General features: G+C 36.6%; 2 long non-coding RNA genes across 2 annotated transcripts; both read right to left on the bottom strand.

The window, feature by feature from the left end:
- Positions 1-3,030: 3,030 nt before the first annotated feature.
- On the bottom strand, positions 3,031-3,456 carry LOC127566104 (uncharacterized). The gene is made up of 2 exons (XR_007955394.1): positions 3,298-3,456; positions 3,031-3,195 (listed from the first exon to the last, which is right to left on the bottom strand). It is a non-coding gene; the product is annotated as an uncharacterized LOC127566104 (long non-coding RNA).
- Positions 3,457-11,397: 7,941 nt separating this feature from the next.
- Positions 11,398-11,889, bottom strand: LOC127566105 (uncharacterized). The gene is made up of 2 exons (XR_007955395.1): positions 11,595-11,889; positions 11,398-11,492 (listed from the first exon to the last, which is right to left on the bottom strand). It is a non-coding gene; the product is annotated as an uncharacterized LOC127566105 (long non-coding RNA).
- Positions 11,890-12,222: the final 333 nt, after the last annotated feature.

The raw sequence follows: 12,222 nt of genomic DNA, 5'->3' as shown, positions 1-12,222 counted from the left end.
GACTTCGAGCAATTGCATATGTATATGTGAAGTGCACAGTGTATGAGTGTGAATAAGTATGTGTGTGTGTGTGTGTCTGTGTCATGTTGTGTTGTTTGTTAAATGCTCGCCACTTGGCAACCTTTCTGCTCAGGCTGCTTTCACTTTATCTGCAACAGTAAGATAAAAAGGCATCTCCCACACGAAGCAGAAGGAAACGAAAATACTTAGCGATTAAATGATGCTTGAATTCAATCAATTTGATTTTAAATTATCCGCTTCCATTCGTTGGCAGTGTGCCATAAACGAATTGAGAGCCTAAACTGCATTTCGCTGGCCTAAATACGCAACATGTTCAATTGCCACTTTATCAATTATTCAATGAATCTCACAAAAGCGCCGAAAATGTTGAAATCAATGAGCAACTTATTCGCTGGTCTTTATACCCGCTACCCATAGGGTAGAAGGGTATTATAACTTTGTGCCGACAGGAAATGTATGTAACAGGTCGAAGGAGGCATCTCCGACCATATAAAGTATATATATTCTTGATCAGCGTCAACAGCCGAGACGATCTAGCCATGTCCGTCTGTCTGTCTGTCCGTCTGTCCGTCTGTGTGTCTGTCCGTCTGTCCGTATGAACACCTAGATCTCAGAGACTATAAGAGATAGAGCTATAATTTTTTTTCGACAGCATTTGTTATGTTTGCACGCAGATCAAGTTTGTTTCAAATTTTTGCCACGCCCCCTTTCGCGCCCGCAAATCAAAAAAATCGAATAACAAGAGTAATTTTAAAGCTAGAGTTGCGAATTTTGGTATATACAATAGTAACTGTAGTAATTATGATTCCTGAGAATTTGGGTGCGATCAAATAAAGATTTTAGAAGTTATTAAAGAAATACTTTTGTATGGGCAAAAACGCCTACTTACTAGGGGCCTTTGTTGCTTTGGCTGACAATCTGGTATATTGTGCCGTCTAAGGTATATGCGGCACTGCACCGATATACCACATATACTAGTTGGTATATTTTTAGTATTTTTGCAGTATATTTGGTATATTTTGAGAATAATACCGCAAAATATTTTGTTTTTATTTAAAATGGGTAGCGGGTATCTCACAGTCGAGTACACTCGACTGTAGCTTTCTTACTTGTTTTAGCTTGAATTTAAGTATTATTTTATATATATTTAAAGTGTAAAACGCTTATAGTACATTACGTAAAGTCAAGGCTGCATTTTTTACACTGCCAACTGGCAGCCAACTTGAATGTTGACCCTTAACAAATTGCGAGTCATTCGTTTTGTTTGTTCGCTCGGTCATGTGGTTACGCTAAATGCATTCGACTTGAGTAGTCACCTTTAAGGTTACCGTGTTTACTTCTCCTCTTGCCATTTGTCACAATCAACGCCCCCAATTGACCTTACATCGCCTTGGCTTCGTTCAACCTTAAGCAGCTTTCCCCATATCGAAATGAGACCAGGAACAAGTTGAACGTGGTGTCAACAAAAGTCACATCTATTTAACGGAAATACTCCTCACACTTTCCCACACGCACCTTTACTATACTATATGTATGTAGTCTGTATATTGAAACGCGAACACCTCTTAACAGTTACTTGCGACAACTTATGAATGTGTGTGCATCGATGTTACGAAAAAATTTCATTAGCTCAAATGTCGAAAGTTCTGATGGGAACCTGCCTCGAACTATCTCTCTTTCGCACTCTCTCTCCCTCTCTCTCTCTCTCTTTGTCTCTGTTTCTTTAGAGCTCTCATGTGTGTCGCGTTTGTAATGGTCGCAAATAAAAAAATTGGGCGTAAAATCTCTTTCTTTTTGAGATTTTAAATTTGCCGCGCAAAGTTAGCGAAGACACAAACCATGGCACGATAAAGGGACAATACACCTCTGCAAATTAAATTTCCTCTCCGTGGTGAATTGTCTAGCGAAAGATCGTAGGAGAAGGAGACGAGCTTTGTCACTTTGGCAACGACAGCTCTCATTCTTTTCTTATTGGACTACGATCAGAGACGGATGCATTCTTGGTTGATGGTGTTTTTAATAAAACAAATATAAAACACATGCATCACCAGAATATAAAAGACAAACATAATCTGTCATTATCATCAGCATCCATCGATGCTTCTTTGCTTTGAGCAAAGAAAAGAATCCAGCTCGTTACGCTTGCTACGCAAAGGTAATTATTTCTAGGAAATAATGAAATTTTACATTGGTCCTAACTTCGTATTTTTTCTCATATGTAGATTGTGAAAATTCGTCTAAGCCGTCATTATTTTCTATTAAATAATACGGATAGACAAAATTCTACACCTATAGTGGATTTGAATTCCACAATTCCGGCGCATGTTAGTCAGCGGAGGCCGACTATTTCGTGCCGGAAGCCTTTTTATATTTCTGGTCTGCCGCCTGCAGAACCAAAAAGCAACAACAGTGAAGTGCAGTGCATCTCTGGGCAGATCACTCTTGCACCACTGTGCCGAGCCGCGCAAGGCTCTTGTACCAGAATCGTCACTTCTCTCGTTTGCCGCTTCTATCGTTCGCCGTCTCCACTCCGCAGCAGCAGCATCAGCAGCAGTGCAGTGCCAGTGCCAGTGCTAGTGAAGATGTGTAGTGCAAGTTTGTGAATAATAGTATGACAAAAATAAGTTTGTTAAAATTAAAAGGTCATACAATAGTTGTACACAGAGGCAATAAGAAAAGGGGTAAAAGCCCAAATAAAAAGCAACAAGATTTGCATTTGCCGTCAATTAATATATTGACAACAACAATTTAGTTGCCATACATATAAAATAATAAGTAACGAAAAAGATAACGAAAAGTAAAGAGAAATATCAATTGTAATTTGGCACTTATTTTTTTTTGCGCTATTTTTTTTGGTTTGCTTTGCTTTGTTTACCATTATTGCCCTAGGCCTTAAAGGGTATATCCAACGTGAAACACAATAATTCAAAAAAAAATATATAAATAAATAAATAATGCAAATATAATCTCATACATAATAACAAGCCACAATAAAACCCTGTGCAAAACAATAATAATTATGACAATGTGTGTGTATGTGAACAACCAAACAAAAGTATATACCTTTTAAGGTATATAAACAATCATTATTATCATCATCATTAAAATCATTATCATCATCAACATCATCATCACCAACAGCAACAACATCATGAAGGCCTTCGTCGTGGAGTTCTGTCGGGTAAGTGTAAAGTCCGAGTGTCCGAAATAAAAAAATACATAAAAGAAGTTTTATAACATAAATATTCGTACATATGTAATTACCTACATACATACATACATATGTTGGTGCCTGTTCGGCCACGCAGCAGCTGCCCACAGTTTTGCTTGCATTGTATTTTTCATACTTCTTCGCAGTTGCGAAAGCTTCAAACAGCATATGAGCTGTCGGCTGATACCCTAACTTTTGGGTCAGGCCTATACCTTTTTAGTACTGATTTGTATCCGCTTATATTGTCACTATTATTATTGTTTGTTGGTACAGCACAGTGGTTTGAACATGATTTACAAATAAATTAATAAAAAGTCAATATTAATTTTGGATAAATAAAATATAAAAAGTAAATATAAATAAAATAATAACAATTAAAAATAAAATAATAAAACTTATATCCAAAAATAGTTGCCAAAATTTGTTTGCTTATGAATTATTGATTGTTTATTAAATATTATTAGTTTTTACATCTTCTTTTTTTTTAGTTATTATTGTAAATGAGTAGTAGCCGTTGCTAATAAAAAAATGAATATTGTATCGAATTAAAAATAACTGCCCTATAAACCAATTATGAAAATAATTATACCGCCATAATTCTAATTAAATTTTGAAAAAATGGTTTTGTTTTTGGTTATAAATAAATACTGATGTTAACTTTGAGTCATTGGACTTTAATAATGAAATTCTAGATTTTGTTCTTATTTCCGGAGACATGGGAGCATAAAATAAAGGGGAGTTGTAATAGTTTTGGGGTCATAAAAACGTTTCATCTTATGACCATGGTTGGGTGGGTATAGACCAGGGTGTGGCAGTTAACATCTTATAAGACCACCCCTGCTTTTCTTAAATTTTGTCCGAATTTTCAACAGTGTGCCTGCATTTGTTTTGTTTATTAGATATTGGTTGTACTCCGATCGAGTTGTATTGTAGATTCGAGTCGGATTAGATTATTGACAAGAGGATCGACTCAGGTGTTTGTTTTTTTTTTTTTTTTTTTAGAATCAGGAGGGACTCTATAATAATAAAGTTTTCGTGGCTTCGTGTAAAGCATAGCAAAAACCCACCCCACAATCCCGAAAGAGCTAAGGGTTCAATGGGTCCCGCTCCGCTATATGCTTGCACGCGAGATGGTTGTGAATGATATTTGCAACCGTCTTCTCACATCCGGGGCTGACTATTCTTAGGAATTTTTTGGCGCCCAATCGTGGGTCTAGCAACGCCATCATAAATGGTTGGCTAACCCAATGTGAGACTGGCAATCGGGCCCATAAATTTTTGGCGCCCAACGTGGGGCAGCAACAACTTTAGCATCGTGAAACTTATAACAGCATCGGAAGATCCGATACAGGTTGTTGTTGGCCTACTTTGATGGAAGTAGGGCAGAAGGAGTAAAGTGTCTTCGATTCTGGACTTTGACTAATCTTACGTATGTGAAATTACTCGACCGAATCGCACTTTGCATCTCTTAAGGATTATCTTGTGTAATTCTGTTATCGATTATCGAGAGCCTTACATCCTTCAATACCAAGCTCGTTTGTTTTCGCTAGGTCTTATAAATTGTTGGAGCAATTTAAGTAATACCTCTTTATACATTTTCGGAATTCGAATATTTGAATCTTTGAATATTATCGACCAAAATTATCGGTATTGAGATTGCTTAATAGTTCAAATAATTTATTAGTTTCTAGTAACTTTTGCTCTTTTTCGGTATCGCATTGATGAAGATCGATTGTAACTCCGCTTTCTTCTGGAATACAATAGTATATGCATAGGCGTATCGTTGTCCGAAGAATACGAAGAAGCCTTCGATGTAATCAGGTATCAAAAATGACAAAGTTTAGTTTCAATAGCCCATATTAATAATCCTCCACTGTTGAGTCGGAACAAAGTTTAAATTCCTTTTTATTTATGTCTCCCAAAAATGTCGATGGAAATCTAAATTTGAAATATGCCCGTTACACGTAGTTTTGAAGAACCTCAGCCACTGCCACCAGCAGAAGCGGCTGAAAATATTTGTCTTATTTGCAGTGAACACATGTCGGATACACAACCTTGTGCGATAACTAATTGTGGTCATGTGTTTCACAAAAATTGTCTAGAAAATCGAATCAAAAGTATTAAAGAGTGTCCAAGTTGTTTGAAAAAGGTTAGTCATAACGAATGGAAAGTGGTTGTAGGAAATCATTCGCCTAATGCCAAACAGCAATCGCAATTGTCTACGCAACCAAATCAACCCGTAATCTCGCAAATCGTTACTCGTTCATTGCAACGTCAATTTGACGCCGCGCAAGCGTTGTCGGCTGCCGATGAAGAAGCGAGAAGTAATATCGATCAATCACACAGTACAAGTACTGAGAGGAATCCTCCACTTCGTAGTACGCCCAACAATCAGGGGGCCAGACCAAAAGTGCCTGCTTATGAAAGGGGAAATGCACCTCGAAGAAGAGGAAGACCATTTAGACCAACACAGCCTTCGAGACCAAATAATGGTCGTCGTAATATACAAACTCCCGAACCAGATATAGAATCAATCGTAAGAGAAACGGTGAGTCGAGTAATCGCTTCTATGAATAGTTCAGGTTTGATAGTAGCAACTGCAGCAGCAGCAGATCAAACCGTGGAAGGGTTATCGTCCAGCCAGAGAAGCTCACGTAACACCAATTTGGGTCCACTATTGACTACACATAAAATTGCTGATATGTTACAAAAGTGGGGTGTTCGTTTTGATGGTTCGTCGGAAGGTTTATCGGTTGAAGGATTTTTGTATAGAGTGAACATTCTCACTCGAGAAAATTTAAACAATGATTTTCAATTATTGAACAAACATATTCACTTATTACTGAATGGAAAAGCCAGTAGTTGGTTTTGGCGTTTCCATCGAAGAGTTCAAACCTTCACTTGGGAAGAGTTTTGTGAAGAGTTAAGAGAGCAATATCGCGAGAGCCGTTCTGTCACTGAACTTCGAGAACAGATAAGAGCTCGTAAACAAAAAGTTGGCGAATCTTTTGATTCGTTTTATGAAAACATATGTAAGCTTATGGATAAGTTGTCGGTCAGTTTTCCAGAAGACGAATTCGTGGAAATGATTCAAGGTAATCTGCTAACAGATATGAAAGACAGGTTATTGTTTGAGAAAGTCTCTTCTATATCCGCTTTACGTCGTCTGGTACAAAAACGCGAAAATTTTCTACAGGAAGTTGGAAAAAATCGATCAGTATCTTTTAAGGCCAAAGAAACTTCTCGAGTTTATGCTGTTGAAGAAACTGCTCCCGAAGAAGAGTCTAGTTCTGAGGTCGAGGCAGAGATAGCTGAATTAAAGCGAGGAACTGCTTCTAAATTAGTTTGTTGGAACTGTGAAATCCCCGGACACATCTGGGAGAATTGCTTAAATGAGCGTAGAGTTTTTTGTTACGGATGCGGTACTCCTCAGGTATACAAGCCGAATTGTCAAACCTGTAAACAGAGGTCGGAAAACCGTCAATCCGGGGCATTCAATGCAGGAAGGATGTCCCGACAGTAGAGATAGGTAATAAAATAGAACCTAAGATTAGAGAAAATGAAGGATACATCGGTGATGAACGCACGATGTTAAGATTTTTACCTTACCATGAAAGATTAAGGAATTATAATTTAGTAAGAGATAGAATTTTTAGAACACATTTAGTTAAGAGCCGTCGTAATACCTTACGTATGCGAAAATATTATAGAAAAATAAAGAAACAAAAGAAACTGGTTATCTCAACAGTTTTTCAAAATGAGTCGGATCGACGTAGTTACGCGAAAGTCGCGTTCTTAACTTTTAGCGAATTTGGTTTGCTCGACACCGGAGCCAACATTAGTTGCATTGGATCGTCGCTAGCATTAGAAAATTTTTCTGATTTACCAAATTTTAAACCCATTAAATCGCAAGTGCGTACCGCAGATGCCAAACCACATCAGGTACTCGGAATTCTGAGAGTGAGCATGCAATATAAGAAGCAGCAAGAAGATATTGACTTGTATGTCATACCTTCTATAGCTCAGCGATTAATTCTTGGCATAGATTTTTGGCGTATTTTTGCATTAGCACCTGGAATTATTAGCTCTATTTCTGAAGAAGAAACTGAAAATATCGAATTTGAAGATCACTATCCATTGTCCGAATTACAATCTCGTCAACTGGAAGCGGTCAAAGCATTATTTCCGAATTTCGAAAAGCAAGGTCTCGGAAGAACTGCGTTAATTAAACATCATATAGATATTTCTGATGCTAAAGCGGTGAAGCAACGAAACTATCCAATTAGTCCAGCTGTAGAGAAGTTGATGTACAAAGAGATTGATCGTATGTTAGAGCTAGGAGTCATTGAACCGTCACAGTCAGCATGGAGCTCACCTATTCGTCTTGTGGTGAAACCAAATAAGGTCCGATTATGTCTTGATGCGCGAAAACTTAACGAAGTAACGAAAAAGGATGCTTATCCCCTACAGAGCATTGAAGGAATATTTTCTCGTTTACCAAAAGCTAACTTAATTACGAAGTTGGATCTTAAAGACGCTTATTGGCAAATTGAGTTGTCTGATGAAGCCAAACCGTTAACAGCTTTTACTGTTCCCGGTCGTTCGCTGTTTCAGTTTACCGTCATGCCTTTTGGGTTATGTAATGCTCCATCCACAATGTGTCGATTGATGGATGACTTAATTCCACCAGACTTACGTTATTGTGTTTTTGGTTATCTTGATGACTTATGTATTGTCTCAGGAGATTTTGAGTCACATTTGGCAGTATTAGTGCGTATAGCTGATCAATTTAAAAAGGCTAATCTCACATTAAATATTTCAAAAAGCAAATTTTGTGTTACAACAGTAAACTATTTAGGATACGTTATTGGAAGCGATGGAATTTCTCCAGATCCAGAGAAAATATCCTGTGTCCAAAATTGGCCCACACCCAAAAACTTAAAACAAGTACGAGGTTTCCTTGGAGTTTGCGGATGGTACCGACGCTTCATACAAAATTTTGCGGAAATTACCTTTCCCATCACTGAAGTGTTGTCCACTAAGAAAACTTTTAATTGGACCCCGGCAGCTCAGTCTGCAATGGATACGTTAAAAAATCTTTTAACATCAGCCCCGGTTTTACAAAATGCCGATTTTAGTCGGAAATTTTATGTGCATTGCGATGCTAGTGACTATGGAATTGGAGCGGTGCTCATTCAACTGTCAACTTCTGGAGAAGAAAAGCCTATAGCATACATGTCAAAGAAATTATCTAAATCTCAGCGTAACTATAGTGTCACGGAACGAGAATGTTTAGCCGTCATTTTAGCAGTAGAGAAATTCAGATGTTACCTTGAATTACAGCCCTTTGAGATAATCACTGATCATTCTAGCCTCGTCTGGCTTATGAGACAGCAAAATGTATCTGGTCGATTAGCTCGTTGGATTTTTCGATTACAGGCTTTTAAATTCACAATTTCTCATCGGAAAGGAAAAGATCATATTATTCCTGACGCGTTGTCACGGATAGGTGAAGGTGATATAGATAGTTTAGAACTTGTGGGACCGGAAATCGATTTAGAATCGTCAGCGTTTCTCGAACCTGATTATCTAGATCTAAGATTGAAAGTTGAATCTCATGGTGAAAAATTTCCAGATCTTAAAGTTGTAGACAAATTCGTATACATACGAACGGAGCCATCAACAGGAGATAATCTTCAAGATTCTCATTGTTGGAAGCTTTGGGTACCGGAGAGACTGCGAGAAGCTGTGATTTGTCAAGCACATGATAGTCTAAGCTCTGCACATGGTGGAATGCAAAAGACGATCGAAAGAGTGCGTCGTAATTTATTTTGGCCAGGTTTATCAAAAGACATTAGAGACTATATTAGGCAGTGTGATATGTGTAAGCAAACTAAAGCTCCAAATATGACACTACGTCCGCCTATGGGAGAGCAAAGCGTCTCTAGTCGACCATTTCAAAAGCTTTATATAGATATCTTGGGTCCTTATCCACGAAGTCGCAAAGGAAACATTGGTTTACTAATAGTTCTTGACCATTTTAGTCGCTACCATTGGCTATGTCCATTGAAAAAGTTCACTACGTCGTTAATAACTGAGTTTTTGTCACAAAGGATCTTTGCCGAATTTGGAGTTCCTGAAATTATAGTATCAGATAATGGTTCACAATTTAAATCAAACGAATTTGAAGCGTTTATGACAAAATTCGGTATTCGTCATGTTTTTACTGCATTATATTCGCCTCAGAGCAATGCAGCGGAGCGAGTGAATCGTTCCTTATTAGCCGCTATTCGTGCTTATCTTAAGTCGGATCAAACTGAATGGGATATGTATTTGCCAAGTATTTCATCTGCCTTACGTTCGTCGCTTCATCAATCGATAGGTTGTTCCCCTTACAAAGCATTATTTGGCGTAAATATGATTAATCACGGAGATGATTACAAGCTCTTAAAAAAATTGTCCTTGCTGGAGGAGTCTCCATATTTAGAAAGAGGTGATCAATTAGCTTTGTTGCGAGAAGACATTAAGAAAAGTAGTAGAGAAGCCTACGAGCGTAACGCCAGACAATACAATCTTCGATCCAGTCCTGTCATTTATAAAGAAGGCCAAGAAGTATTTAAACGGAATTTCCATCTTAGTGATTTCAGTCAGAATTATAATAAAAAGCTAGGACATCAGTTCTCAAAATGTCGGATAAAGAAGAAAATTGGTAATTCTTTTTATCTATTGGAAAATCTACAAGGTAGAGAATTAGGAGTGTATCATGCGAAAGATATTCGAGTCTAATTCCCATCTAATCTACCTTTGTATGACTCGTGAGATTATCTGGTGGGTGTAATGGTCGCAAATAAAAAAATTGGGCGTAAAATCTCTTTCTTTTTGAGATTTTAAATTTGCCGCGCAAAGTTAGCGAAGACACAAACCATGGCACGATAAAGGGACAATACACCTCTGCAAATTAAATTTCCTCTCCGTGGTGAATTGTCTAGCGAAAGATCGTAGGAGAAGGAGACGAGCTTTGTCACTTTGGCAACGACAGCTCTCATTCTTTTCTTATTGGACTACGATCAGAGACGGATGCATTCTTGGTTGATGGTGTTTTTAATAAAACAAATATAAAACACATGCATCACCAGAATATAAAAGACAAACATAATCTGTCATTATCATCAGCATCCATCGATGCTTCTTTGCTTTGAGCAAAGAAAAGAATCCAGCTCGTTACGCTTGCTACGCAAAGGTAATTATTTCTAGGAAATAATGAAATTTTACATTGGTCCTAACTTCGTATTTTTTCTCATATGTAGATTGTGAAAATTCGTCTAAGCCGTCATTATTTTCTATTAAATAATACGGATAGACAAAATTCTACACCTATAGTGGATTTGAATTCCACAATTCCGGCGCATGTTAGTCAGCGGAGGCCGACTATTTCGTGCCGGAAGCCTTTTTATATTTCTGGTCTGCCGCCTGCAGAACCAAAAAGCAACAACAGTGAAGTGCAGTGCATCTCTGGGCAGATCACTCTTGCACCACTGTGCCGAGCCGCGCAAGGCTCTTGTACCAGAATCGTCACTTCTCTCGTTTGCCGCTTCTATCGTTCGCCGTCTCCACTCAGCAGCAGCAGCATCAGCAGCAGTGCAGTGCCAGTGCCAGTGCTAGTGAAGATGTGTAGTGCAAGTTTGTGAATAATAGTATGACAAAAATAAGTTTGTTAAAATTAAAAGGTCATACAATAGTTGTACACAGAGGCAATAAGAAAAGGGGTAAAAGCCCAAATAAAAAGCAACAAGATTTGCATTTGCCGTCAATTAATATATTGACAACAACAATTTAGTTGCCATACATATAAAATAATAAGTAACGAAAAAGATAACGAAAAGTAAAGAGAAATATCAATTGTAATTTGGCACTTATTTTTTTTTGCGCTATTTTTTTTTGGTTTGCTTTGCTTTGTTTACCATTATTGCCCTAGGCCTTAAAGGGTATATCCAACGTGAAACACAATAATTCAAAAAAAAATATATAAATAAATAAATAATGCAAATATAATCTCATACATAATAACAAGCCACCATAAAACCCTGTGCAAAACAATAATAATTATGACAATGTGTGTGTATGTGAACAACCAAACAAAAGTATATACCTTTTAAGGTATATAAACAATCATTATTATCATCATCATTAAAATCATTATCATCATCAACATCATCATCACCAACAGCAACAACATCATGAAGGCCTTCGTCGTGGAGTTCTGTCGGGTAAGTTTAAAGTCCGAGTGTCCGAAATAAAAAAATACATAAAAGAAGTTTTATAACATAAATATTCGTACATATGTAATTACATACATACATACATACATATGTTGGTGCCTGTTCGGCCACGCAGCAGCTGCCCACAGTTTTGCTTGCATTGTATTTTTCATACTTCTTCGCAGTTGCGAAAGCTTCAAACAGCATATGAGCTGTCGGCTGATACCCTAACTTTTGGGTCAGGCCTATACCTTTTTAGTACTGATTTGCTTCCGCTTATATTGTCACTATTATTATTGTTTGTTGGTACAGCACAGTGGTTTGAACATGATTTACAAATAAATTAATAAAAAGTCAATATTAATTTTGGATAAATAAAATATAAAAAGTAAATATAAATAAAATAATAACAATTAAAAATAAAATAATAAAACTTATAAATAAAATAAATAAAAATTAAATAATAAATATGATTCAATAATAAATACAATAAAATAAATATTAAACATGAGTAAAAATATTAAACCAAAAATAAAAATAAATTCAATACAATTTTTTTTGTTTAAATATGATTAAAATATTGCCAAAATAATTAAATTAAAAAAAAAAAAATAAATCAATAAATAAAAATTATAAAAGTGGTTGAGATATTAAAAAATCAATAAATAAAAATAAATATCAAAAATAATTAAAAAAAAAAATGTTTCACAATACAATAAAAATAAAATAAAT

This window comes from Drosophila albomicans, chromosome 2R (assembly GCF_009650485.2).
Source record: "Drosophila albomicans strain 15112-1751.03 chromosome 2R, ASM965048v2, whole genome shotgun sequence".
Lineage (NCBI taxonomy): Eukaryota > Metazoa > Arthropoda > Insecta > Diptera > Drosophilidae > Drosophila > Drosophila albomicans.
The sequence above is the reverse complement of the archived record's forward strand: the minus strand, read 5'-3'. Positions and strand labels throughout refer to the sequence as shown.